Source organism: Xenopus laevis, chromosome 1S (genome assembly GCF_017654675.1).
Source record: "Xenopus laevis strain J_2021 chromosome 1S, Xenopus_laevis_v10.1, whole genome shotgun sequence".
Lineage (NCBI taxonomy): Eukaryota > Metazoa > Chordata > Amphibia > Anura > Pipidae > Xenopus > Xenopus laevis.
The window spans coordinates 87,601,632-87,612,130 of NC_054372.1; positions in this window are offsets into that span (position 1 = coordinate 87,601,632).

Consider the following 10,499-nt stretch of genomic DNA (forward strand, 5'->3'; position numbering starts at 1 on the left):
TACATGAATTGATACAATTGAACATGAATTTATAACCAGTCCTCTAAAGAGAATACATATGGTTTTAAAGAATTTTCTTATTTACATCTATTTAATGATCTTATACGTTCACTTTAAAGTACAGATACGAACACAATGGTTTGTTTAATATAAGGCTTTGTAAAAAACACGTTTATATAACAAATATTTGATTTGACTATTTAAATTAATCACCACAATATGACATACATTTCCACTGCTGTTTGTTTCAGTTTATTGTATAAATAATATGAAAAGCAAGGTTATATCAAGTAATTTTTAAATTTTCAATTTTTAATCGTGTTACCACTATTTCAAACGATATCTGAATAATAAGTATTAATCATTAATGGAATTTGAATGCACCTGTATTTTTGAGCACTGATGTCAGTCACTGTTGCTATTTAAGTCTAGAGTCATGTGATACTCACTGACTCTGAGGAAGTGCCGGTGGATCCACAAGAAAAGGCGAGAGTGTGATGAATTCTATTTATTTTATAGCACTGCACTTTAAGAATCATCAATTAAGTGGGAATTAACTGATTCACAAAAATAACAAGCATAAGCCTTCATCCAGATATCGTGCTCATCCTTTTAAGCAGGTGACCTGGGTGTTTATACCCCAGGTCCTACGCTCCTGGATTCGCACAATCTTGACACAATTACTTCAAATTAGGGAAAAGTCGCACTCACCAAAATTGACGAGTGGCCCGAGAGCATCGCCCCGAACCCGTAGCTGAAGGTGGTGTGCAATCAAATCATGTATGTTGGCAATCACTTCACAGTCCACTCGTCGAGTAAAAACTTCAAGTTTATTTCAGTAGATTAAAAACATATCAATCCTGACGCGTTTCGTATCCCAGATACGTAGTCATAGGTATAACAAACATTGTATCCAACGGCTATTTGGAAATTACCTCATTAAACTAATTGAAATTAACTAAGAGCAAGACCCAAAACATTCGTTTACAACCCCTTATCTTTCCAATCAACTGAAACAACTCGTAACATTTTGTTAAAACTGATCGCTTTCTTACAATTTAAACATATTAAAACTTTTTTCAAGAGGATTGACAGGGAGCTTCGCCGCAATAACTTTTAACATAACCGCATACTTGCACTCCTCTCTTTCTACTCAAATATTAATTTGTTTGCGATCAGCATATCTTTGTTTTACCCTGGACAGAGGAAGTGGTCAGTAAAATGGAAAATGTACTTAATTCAAATGCATTTCATATCACTATTTTCCCCTTTTATTAAAGGGACACATTTTTTAACCATAGTAATTTAATCAAATGTAATTTAATTAATTTGGTTTTATTTCATTCTTGTTCAAATTACCATCCTATTTCGTTTAAATATAATTTTACAAAATATAATTAATAAATAATAAACTTTGAATCTTATTTTTTTTCTTTCCACTAGTGTAATAATTAAACAGTTAAACTATTTATTTCATTTACAATCAAAACAAAAAGAAAGAGAAAAAGAAAAGGAAAAATACATGGGGAGAATAGGGAAATGTTTTTCTTAATCGTTATCTATCTTTAAATGCAGCAGGCTATATCAAACTTCAAATTTAACCCTGCTGGTTGTCGCATCCCCAATGTGAATATCCAAAAAGCTTCCCTATAAAACAGTTTTGCTGTCAGATCGCCACCCCTAACAGATGATTCGATTTTTTCAATCCCCTGCATTTTCAATTTTGTAATATCACTTCTACTGCATTCTAAAAAATGCCTAGACACCATGGTACTCTCACTACCTGAAGTTATCTGATTAATATGCTCCCTCATTCGGCACTTTAGGCTGCGTGTGGTACAGCCTACATATTGTATTTCACATTTTGAACAGGTTAGCAAGTACACCACAAACTTATTATAATTGATGTAACTATTTATATCAAAAGTCCTCCCTGTGCTGCTACTTACAAAATCTGATGAAACATATATGCTCTCACAGGTAACACACCTGCTTGACCCACATTTATAAGTTCCTTTAGTGTGTAACCAGGGCCTCCTTTCCCTTTCCGTTTTAATAACACTAGGGGCCAAAATGTTTCCCAAAGTCCCTGCTCTTCTTGTTGCAAATTTACACCCGGATTGCAGTACCTTCCAAAGACTTTCATTGCCATATAGGACCGGTAAATATTTATTTATAATTTTCTTCACTTGTGGATATTGCCTACTGTACGATTTTATAAACATGGGCATGTCAATCGATTTCTCATCTCCTATTTCCATATTGTCACTTATTAGTGTTGACCTATCCTGTTTCAAGGCCTTTACAAATGCAGTCCTCAGGGATTCCAAAGGATAGCCCCTTTCCAAAAACCGATCTCTCAGGCTTAAAGATTTTATTACAAAGTCAGCTTCTGTACTACAATTTCTGCGAAGCCTTTGAAACTGGCCAAAAGGTATAGCCTTAAAAACATGCAGAGGATTGCAAGATTCGGCTCTTAACAAAGAATTGCCTGCTAACTCTTTCCGATAAACTGTGCTCACAACCTTCTCATTTATATGTATCAACTCCAAATCTAAAAAGCTAATTTTTTCTGCGTCATACGTGCTAGTAAAGACTAAATTAGAATCATTTGTATTTAGGTCCTTAATGAACCCATTAAAATCATCCTCAGTGCCGTTCCATATAAACAACAAATCGTCCACATATCTTTTATAAAAATGTACTTTACTTAAATATTGTGTGACCCCCTCCAAAGATGTGGGACTCCTCCCCCCACCCCATAAAGAGGTTGGCGTAGGTAGGTACGAATTACGCACCCATGGAGGTAGAATGTGGAATCAAACCTAAAAAAATTATGTGTTAATAGATATTCCAATGCTTCTAATATGAAGCTATTTACAGAGTCATCATAATTCCCATACATTAGAAGGTGATATTTAATGGCTTCTAGTCCTTTCTCATGCGGAATGCATGAATATAAACTAACCATGTCAACTGTAGCCCAACATAATTGTCGACTGCCCCACACTACATGTTCCAATAATTGTAATACATGCTTGGTATCCCTTATGTATGAATCAAGGAATTAACTAAACTAAGGGTGGTACCTTATGCAGTGTTATTTCGGACGAACACTGTGGAAATTTTAGTTTTGGTGGAGGAGGGGTTCTTTTTCTCTTTTAAAATTAAAAAAATCCTATTTTATCACATTAGTCAAGCAAAATTAGCTTTAATTACACTATATAAATTATTTGAATCTTGTTTTCTTCGGTCTGGAAAGTCATAATTATAGCAAGCAGGCAGGAGCCATTTTGTGGACACTATTATTAAGGCAAGTCTTGCATCATCTCAAAATCTTGTTTGTGCACCAGAATGGGGGACCTGATGTCCATCCCCATGCCCTGGCTACACAATTAAATGGTGTAGCGACGGGGAATGTAGGGAGAGCAGTGGCAACTAGTAAGTGCAGAATGGAAAGTGAAAGTAATTGCCTGCCCCGCCCCTATGCCTAAGGCATACAGGAGGGGCAGGCAATAGTTGATTGACAGCTAAGATTTTTAGATGCATTTACAACAGCTAGGAATGATGTAATAAAAAAAAGAATCTGGATTTCATGTTTAATTTGAAAAGGACTTTTATTATAAAGCTTTTTATGTCTGGGTGACATGTCCCCTTTAAATAAAGATCCATATTATATATATTTACTCAAAATGCTAGCATTGCTTCATTCATTTAGCAAAAATAGTAAAATATTGCAAATGTGAGGTAAAAACATGTTTTATTCACCACTTTTATGTTGGCAGTAATCCACTTTTATATATATTTTATCTTGTTTATAACCTATAAGCCACTGTTCTTAAAGGGATACTGTCATGGGAAAAACATTTTTTTTCAAAATGAATCAGTTAATAGTGCTGCTTCAGCAGAAGTCTGCACTGTAATACATTTCTCAAAAGAGCAAACAGATTTTGTTATATTCAATTTTGAAATCTGACATGGGGCTAGACATTTTTTCAATTTCCCAGCTGCCCCAAATCATGTGACTTGTGCTCTGATAAACTTCAATCACTCTTTACTGCTGTACTGCAAGTTGGAGTGATATAACCCCCCTCCCCTTTCCCCCCAGCAGCCAAACAAAAGAACAATGGGAAGGTAACCAGATAACAGCTCCCTAACACAAGATAACAGCTGATGGTAGATCTAAGAACAGCACTCAATAGTAAAAACCCATGTCCCCTGAGACACATTCAGTTACATTGAGAATGAAAAACAGCAGCCTGCCAGAAAGCATTTCTCTCCTAAAGTGCAGGCACAAGTCACATGACATGGGCAGCTGGGAAATTGACAAAATGTCTAGCCCCATGTCAGATTTCAAAATTGAATATAAAAAAATCTGTTTGCTCTTTTGAGAAATGGATTTTAGTACAGAATTCTGCTGGAGCAGCACTATTAACTGATTCATTTTGAAAAAATTTTTTTTTCCCATGACAGTATCCCTTTAATTTCTGGATATAGAGAAAACAGGTCTTGTACCCTGATAATAGACTTCTAATCCCCATAAGTATGCTAATGAGCCCCCATACTGTGTCAAGTGGAATGGCTGAGTTACCATGAGCTTTAGTCCATTTTAAAAATGACAGAAGAAGATGTTGTTATAAATGTTGTTTTTCTTCTTCGTTTTATAGCATATTAACAAAATGTTATAAAATGTCCATAAAATGTTTTCTTTCACAAAAAAATGAAAAGTGGCGGTTGTAGCAGGTCTGTATTTTGGAGGATTCCTGAGAATATGGAGAATGTATTGACACCTTATTTAACACCATTTTTACACCAAAATTATTCCTCCAAAGTGTGACTTTCTACATTAAATCTAAGACTTACATGTCCTTTGTTCCACTTTGTGTGTTGTTTTAGGATCTGTTGACTAATCAGTCCAATGGCTTTTGAGCTTCAACTTCTTCAGGCTCAATTGGGCTGATTTACTAGCAATCACATTTCATTTTTTTCCACAAATCTTTAAAAATTCATGTTTTTTCTATATTTCTTAAAAGCTCTAAAAATTTTAGATTAATTGAGTGTAAAAACCACAAAAACCTGCCTGGTAAAAGTTGTCAAGGTCCTATAGAAATCAATAGGAGCTGCGCTGATCTAATTCGGACCAATTCTGACTTTTAGAGATTTGCAGATTTTTTCACAAGCCTTATTCTGAACAAAAAACTTCCATCCTCATTTTGATAAGAAGCCACAGGCATACCTTGTACTTGATTCCAACTAAGATATAATTAAACCTTATAGGAGGCAAAACAATCCTAATGGTTTATTTGAGGTTTAAATCATTTTTTAGTAGACTTAAAAGACTAGTAACATAAAAAAAATGTAAAAAAAATTAGTTTGTACTTAAATTGCAAAGTCTTTATTAAAAAAAGAACTTACCGATTCTCCGCTTGTGCTCCTTTTCAGAAACCGAGCGATCCATCATGCAGTGCTCGATTTCTCCTCCCTGGCTATCTCCTATAGAAGCAAAGATGCAGGGGATACAGGTATATATGGCCCTGGCCTAGCCACTCGCCAGTAGTAAATTCAAGAAAAATTCGTAATCCAGGGTGTCTCTCCTATACTTCTGTAGTTTCTTCTGCACCAGATCAGCGCGGAAGTCTGCAAGAGAGGCTTGTAATTCAGCGTTGTACTTATTGAAGTTTTCAGAGGTAATTCTTGATTTCAATTCGGCTGTTGCAATCGTCAAGTCTTGCTGTGTGCTTTTAATGTTGCTTTGCAGCCCTTGTATTGTGTGAAGTGTTAGAAGAAGTTAGCCCCAGACATATTAATTCGGAGAAAAAACTATTACAGCGGGAATGTTTTTGGATATGGAAGCTGGGGACCCTAGCCCCTAAGGGGCTGAACGAGAGTTGGGGTCTTAACTGTTTTCTTTAAGCCTATAACAGGGTGCTAGTGGTGTTAATCTGTCAGTGCCATTATTAATTTGTCTATATTTTCCTTACAGCCTTAAAATAAGGAACATCTACAATAAGAAGTGAGATATATGCATCTTCCAGCTAATTGTACTATAGTCAGTGAGTAACAAGCATCAGTACGTTTTTGAAACTATGATATTGTAAAGTGTAAATAGTGTTTTTGTAAGCATGGATCATATCACTCAGGTTGATTAATAATTGGTTAATGTTACCACTGGTAAAATAGAGAATAATAACTCACGTACACACGATTTAAGGAGGGTTTTTAGTAATTTTAATCAATTTGTATGATATTTATAAAGACAGTCACATTGTTAAACAGGTTGTGAAATTGATATTGATACTTTTGTTATGCTTTTAACATTGTTGCACTACCATTTAAATAATTTTAAAGTATTTTGTATCGACCACCACAAGAGGTCGCTGTTTAAATGTCTATAAATATGCACATGCTCTATGGTTGGGTATCACTGAGGAAGGGCCATGCGGTCCCGAAACGTTTGATCAATTGTAAAGTGTCTGGAAGCACCTTGAATAAATGTGGGAGCACCCCTTTTGAAAGCAAGCACAGGTATTGGCAATTTTTTTCTTGTATCTCCTATAGAAGGCAGGTGAGGAGAAATCGAGCACTGCGAGGTGGATTTAAAGTTAAATGTGTATTGGTGGGTTTTTTTTGTTATGTAGAAACATTTTTTTTTACATTTTTTTTTATGTTACTGGTCTTTTAAGCTATTGAGATCCTAATTTTGAAGACACCTCATCCATAAAAAACAGGTTCTGAGCATTCTGGATAACCGGCTCATACCAGGTTTTCCCGTTCACTATTCAGTTATTTTCCAAGTTTGTATGCTTCTGTAAAGCAAATATAACGACCTGCACATTTTCTTGCTCCAAAGGGTTATAAACTAAATGTGGACCTCAACAGCAGCACCTTCAACACCTCCACTCTTGGAAAGAAATTAAATAAATCGATTGATCACAGAAAATGCCCAAATCTCAGTTATCACAATGTGGATGCCAAGACACATTTTTTTGAAAGGGAAAATATTTATAGAAAACCCATTGTTTTAGCTGCAAGTTATAGTAGTTTGTTTTAAAGGACAAAACAATTGTAAATTAAACTATGTACAATATAGGCACTTAGAGAACGGTACTGTTCATTGACAGAGAGGTTCCAGTAAAACATTTCATTCGTTTTTAAACAATGTAAAATTATAGTAGAGTACCCATTATAGTATATAAATAAAGTGATGATAGGGTAAATAATTGGGATGGCTCATTTACTAAAATGTTTGCTAACTTGTTCCTTAACAATAAAGGAGAAACACTCAGAGGATACGTTTGAATGATTACTGTGATATATTGTATTAATGCTATTTAACACCTATGTTTGCCAGTGAGCAGAGCACTGTACTGGTATCAAGATGAAGCATTAAGAGTGGATGTGGTAAAGCTGTATATTCAAACGCCAATACAGGACTTGTACAGACAGACCCTGTGGAATTTCTTTGGAGTAATTGATCCTCTACATAACTGCAGGATATGCCTTTGAGTGTTATTATCCATCTCTTCATCAGGTCCCATGGAATCTGTAAGCTGATCACATTTTACAATTCTCTTTGTCAGACTGGCTATTCAGGTCACCCTTATAAGAGCCAAACACTAAAAACATAAAAATGATTAAAATGTACATTTTTATAAATAGTATCGGTGTACACAAGACTCACCAATCAATTATCATCTGCTTTTTGAATTATGAAATGTGTATTTGGAGGCAGTAAATGATATTGATTAAAAACTGTTTTATACTTCTCAGGCTGAACAGCCTTCTAATAAATTAAAACTGAGCCATGCTGAGATCTTGCTGGTGGTGGTGGTGGGGGGGGGGGGGGGGGTAGTTATGAAAGGAGGTGGGCTAGAGGGATGCAGGAAGAATCAATTCACATATTGAGAAAAAAGTTATGAAAATCTGGGATGTTTAGTCTCTTCATCTGCGGCTAAACTACAACTTCCAGAAACAACCCTGCATCATCATGGTGTTCTTTTACTAACATCTGCTATTTTGCTACTTGACATACACATAGTAAAAATATAGAAGTTGTTAAAGCAACAAAAAAAAGTTTTCCTGTAAAGGTCTTGCAATAAAAAAGCTGCAAAATTTTCATTATGCCCTATCTGACATATCAAAGCATACATGCATATACTGTATATCATAACATAAGCCCTTTCTCTGTTGTTGGCTGCTATTCTCAGCTGATGTTTCACGAGAATCATATCCTGTATTTTCAAAGCAGTGCTAATGAGAAAAAGAGGTAAACATTGTGCTCCTTTTATGGAATTATATGAACCTCAGAAAGATATGCCCAGACAATATATTAAAAACAGTGGCAGAAATGCTGCAGAACAAGATTATTGTATTAACTATAACGGGAGGCATTGCTCTCAAGAGTATTGAAAAGAATGCTTTGAGCAATTACCAACAGTACATTTCATTTCTTTGACTACAATCCTCTTTATGGCCTTCTTTTTACTAGATACTATTTAACAATTTTCAAAACTACTACTATTTAGTTAAGCAATCTCTACATATGTTATATATGTAGACCCTTGCATCAATAAGCCTAAAGCTAAGTCTATAAGCACCATATCTCATTAATGAACACAAGAACAATGTTCAAAGACCAAATTTGGATGCAAGTTTTTTAACCACAATGCAGTTTTCTCCCCACAATTCCATTGTAATTGTGTGAAGGCCGGATTTACATAGTGGGCGCCCCTAGGCCCGCTCCCATTTGTCATCCCTGTCCTCCCCCCTTCATTTGTGCACATGCACAAAATCAGGTTGGAAGCACTGGGGATTGGCGCATGTGATATTAAATAAAACTATTGTATCGCATGATCAGCTCCAGAGCTTCTCAACCAATGCGGGTCCAGGCCTTGGTGGCCTTTCCAAAAATCTGGGCCTGATTGTGCACATAAAAGGGAGATGCATCCAATGCAGTTGATGTATTAAAGAGGTGGTTCACCTTTTAAAGGCGTTGTTCACCTTTGAGATAACTTTTAGCATGATGTAGAGAGTGGTATTCTGAAAAAATTTGCAATTTACTTTCATTTTTTCTTATTTGTGGTTTTTAAATCATTTAGCTTTTTATTCATCAGATCTTCAATTTACATATTAACCAATCTGGTAACTAAGATCCAAATTACCCTAGCAACCATGCATTGATTTGAATAAGAGACTGGAATATGAATAGGAGAGGCCTGAATAGAAGGATTAATGATAAAAAGTAGCAATAGCAATACATTTGAATCCTTACAGAGCATTTGTTTTTTAGAAGGGGACAGTGACGCCCTTTTGAAAGCTGCAAAGAATCAGAAGACAAAGACAAATAACTATAAAAAATAAATGATGAAAACCAATTGAAAAGTTGCTTAGAATTGGTCTTTCTATATAATAATAAACGTTACTTTAAAGATGAACCACCCCTTTAAGTTCACATAAAGTATGTTATAGAATGGTGAATTCTAAGCAATTAAATTGGTCTTAATTTTTTTAAACATTTTTTATTTATTTGCCTTCTTCTTCTGACTCCAGCTTTCAAATGGGGTCACTTACCCCATCAAAAATGCTCTACAAGGCTCCAAATGTATTGTTAGTGCTGCTTTTCATTATTTTTTATTCTATTCAGGCCCTGTGCTATTCATATTCCAGTCTCTTATTAAAATCCATGCATGGTTGCTAGTGTAATTTGGACCCTAGCAACCAGATTGCTGAAATTGCAAACTGGAGAGCTGCTGAATAGTCATAGGTGAATCTGTGGTGTTTCGCTTTGCTGAAAAATTTGCCAATTTACCGCAAAATTCTTGAAATGGAGAAATATTCACAAAACGCATTAAAGTCAATCAGCGAATTTTCCCTGCAGTTTAGCAAATTTATTCGCTGTCGGTGAAACATGGAAATTCCCCGTAAATACATGCCTGCTGAATTTATTCTCCCATCACTACTGCTGAATACAAAGCTAAATAACTCAGAAATCACAAATAATAAAAAATTAAAACCAGTTGCAAGTTGTCTCAGAATATCACTCCCTACATCATACTAAAGCTAAATTTAAGGATGAACAACCCCTTTTAGTGTCTGACCAGTGGCGTAACTAGATATTACTGGGCCCCACAGCAAATTATTTTTCAGGCCCCCAAAATGTTTAGAGGTTGACTTGTTTCTCCTATATTTATTGAAATTGTATATGAATTAGGGCCTCATGGGGCCCCTATACCTCCTGGGCCCCTCTGCAGCCGCAGGGTCTGCTTCCTCTATAGTTACGCCCCTGTGTCTGACATTATTAAAATTATGTCTGCAACCAATTCTTTAAAGGAGTTCACCTTAGAAACACTTTTTTTCAGTTGAGTTGTTTTCACATTGCTCACCATAAACAAAGAGTTTTTTCAATTGCTTTCCATCTTTTATTTTTTACAGTTTTCCCGAAATTTAATCTAATGTTCCAGTTTCTAGTGTTTCAGTCTGGCAACTCAGTGATCCAGAAG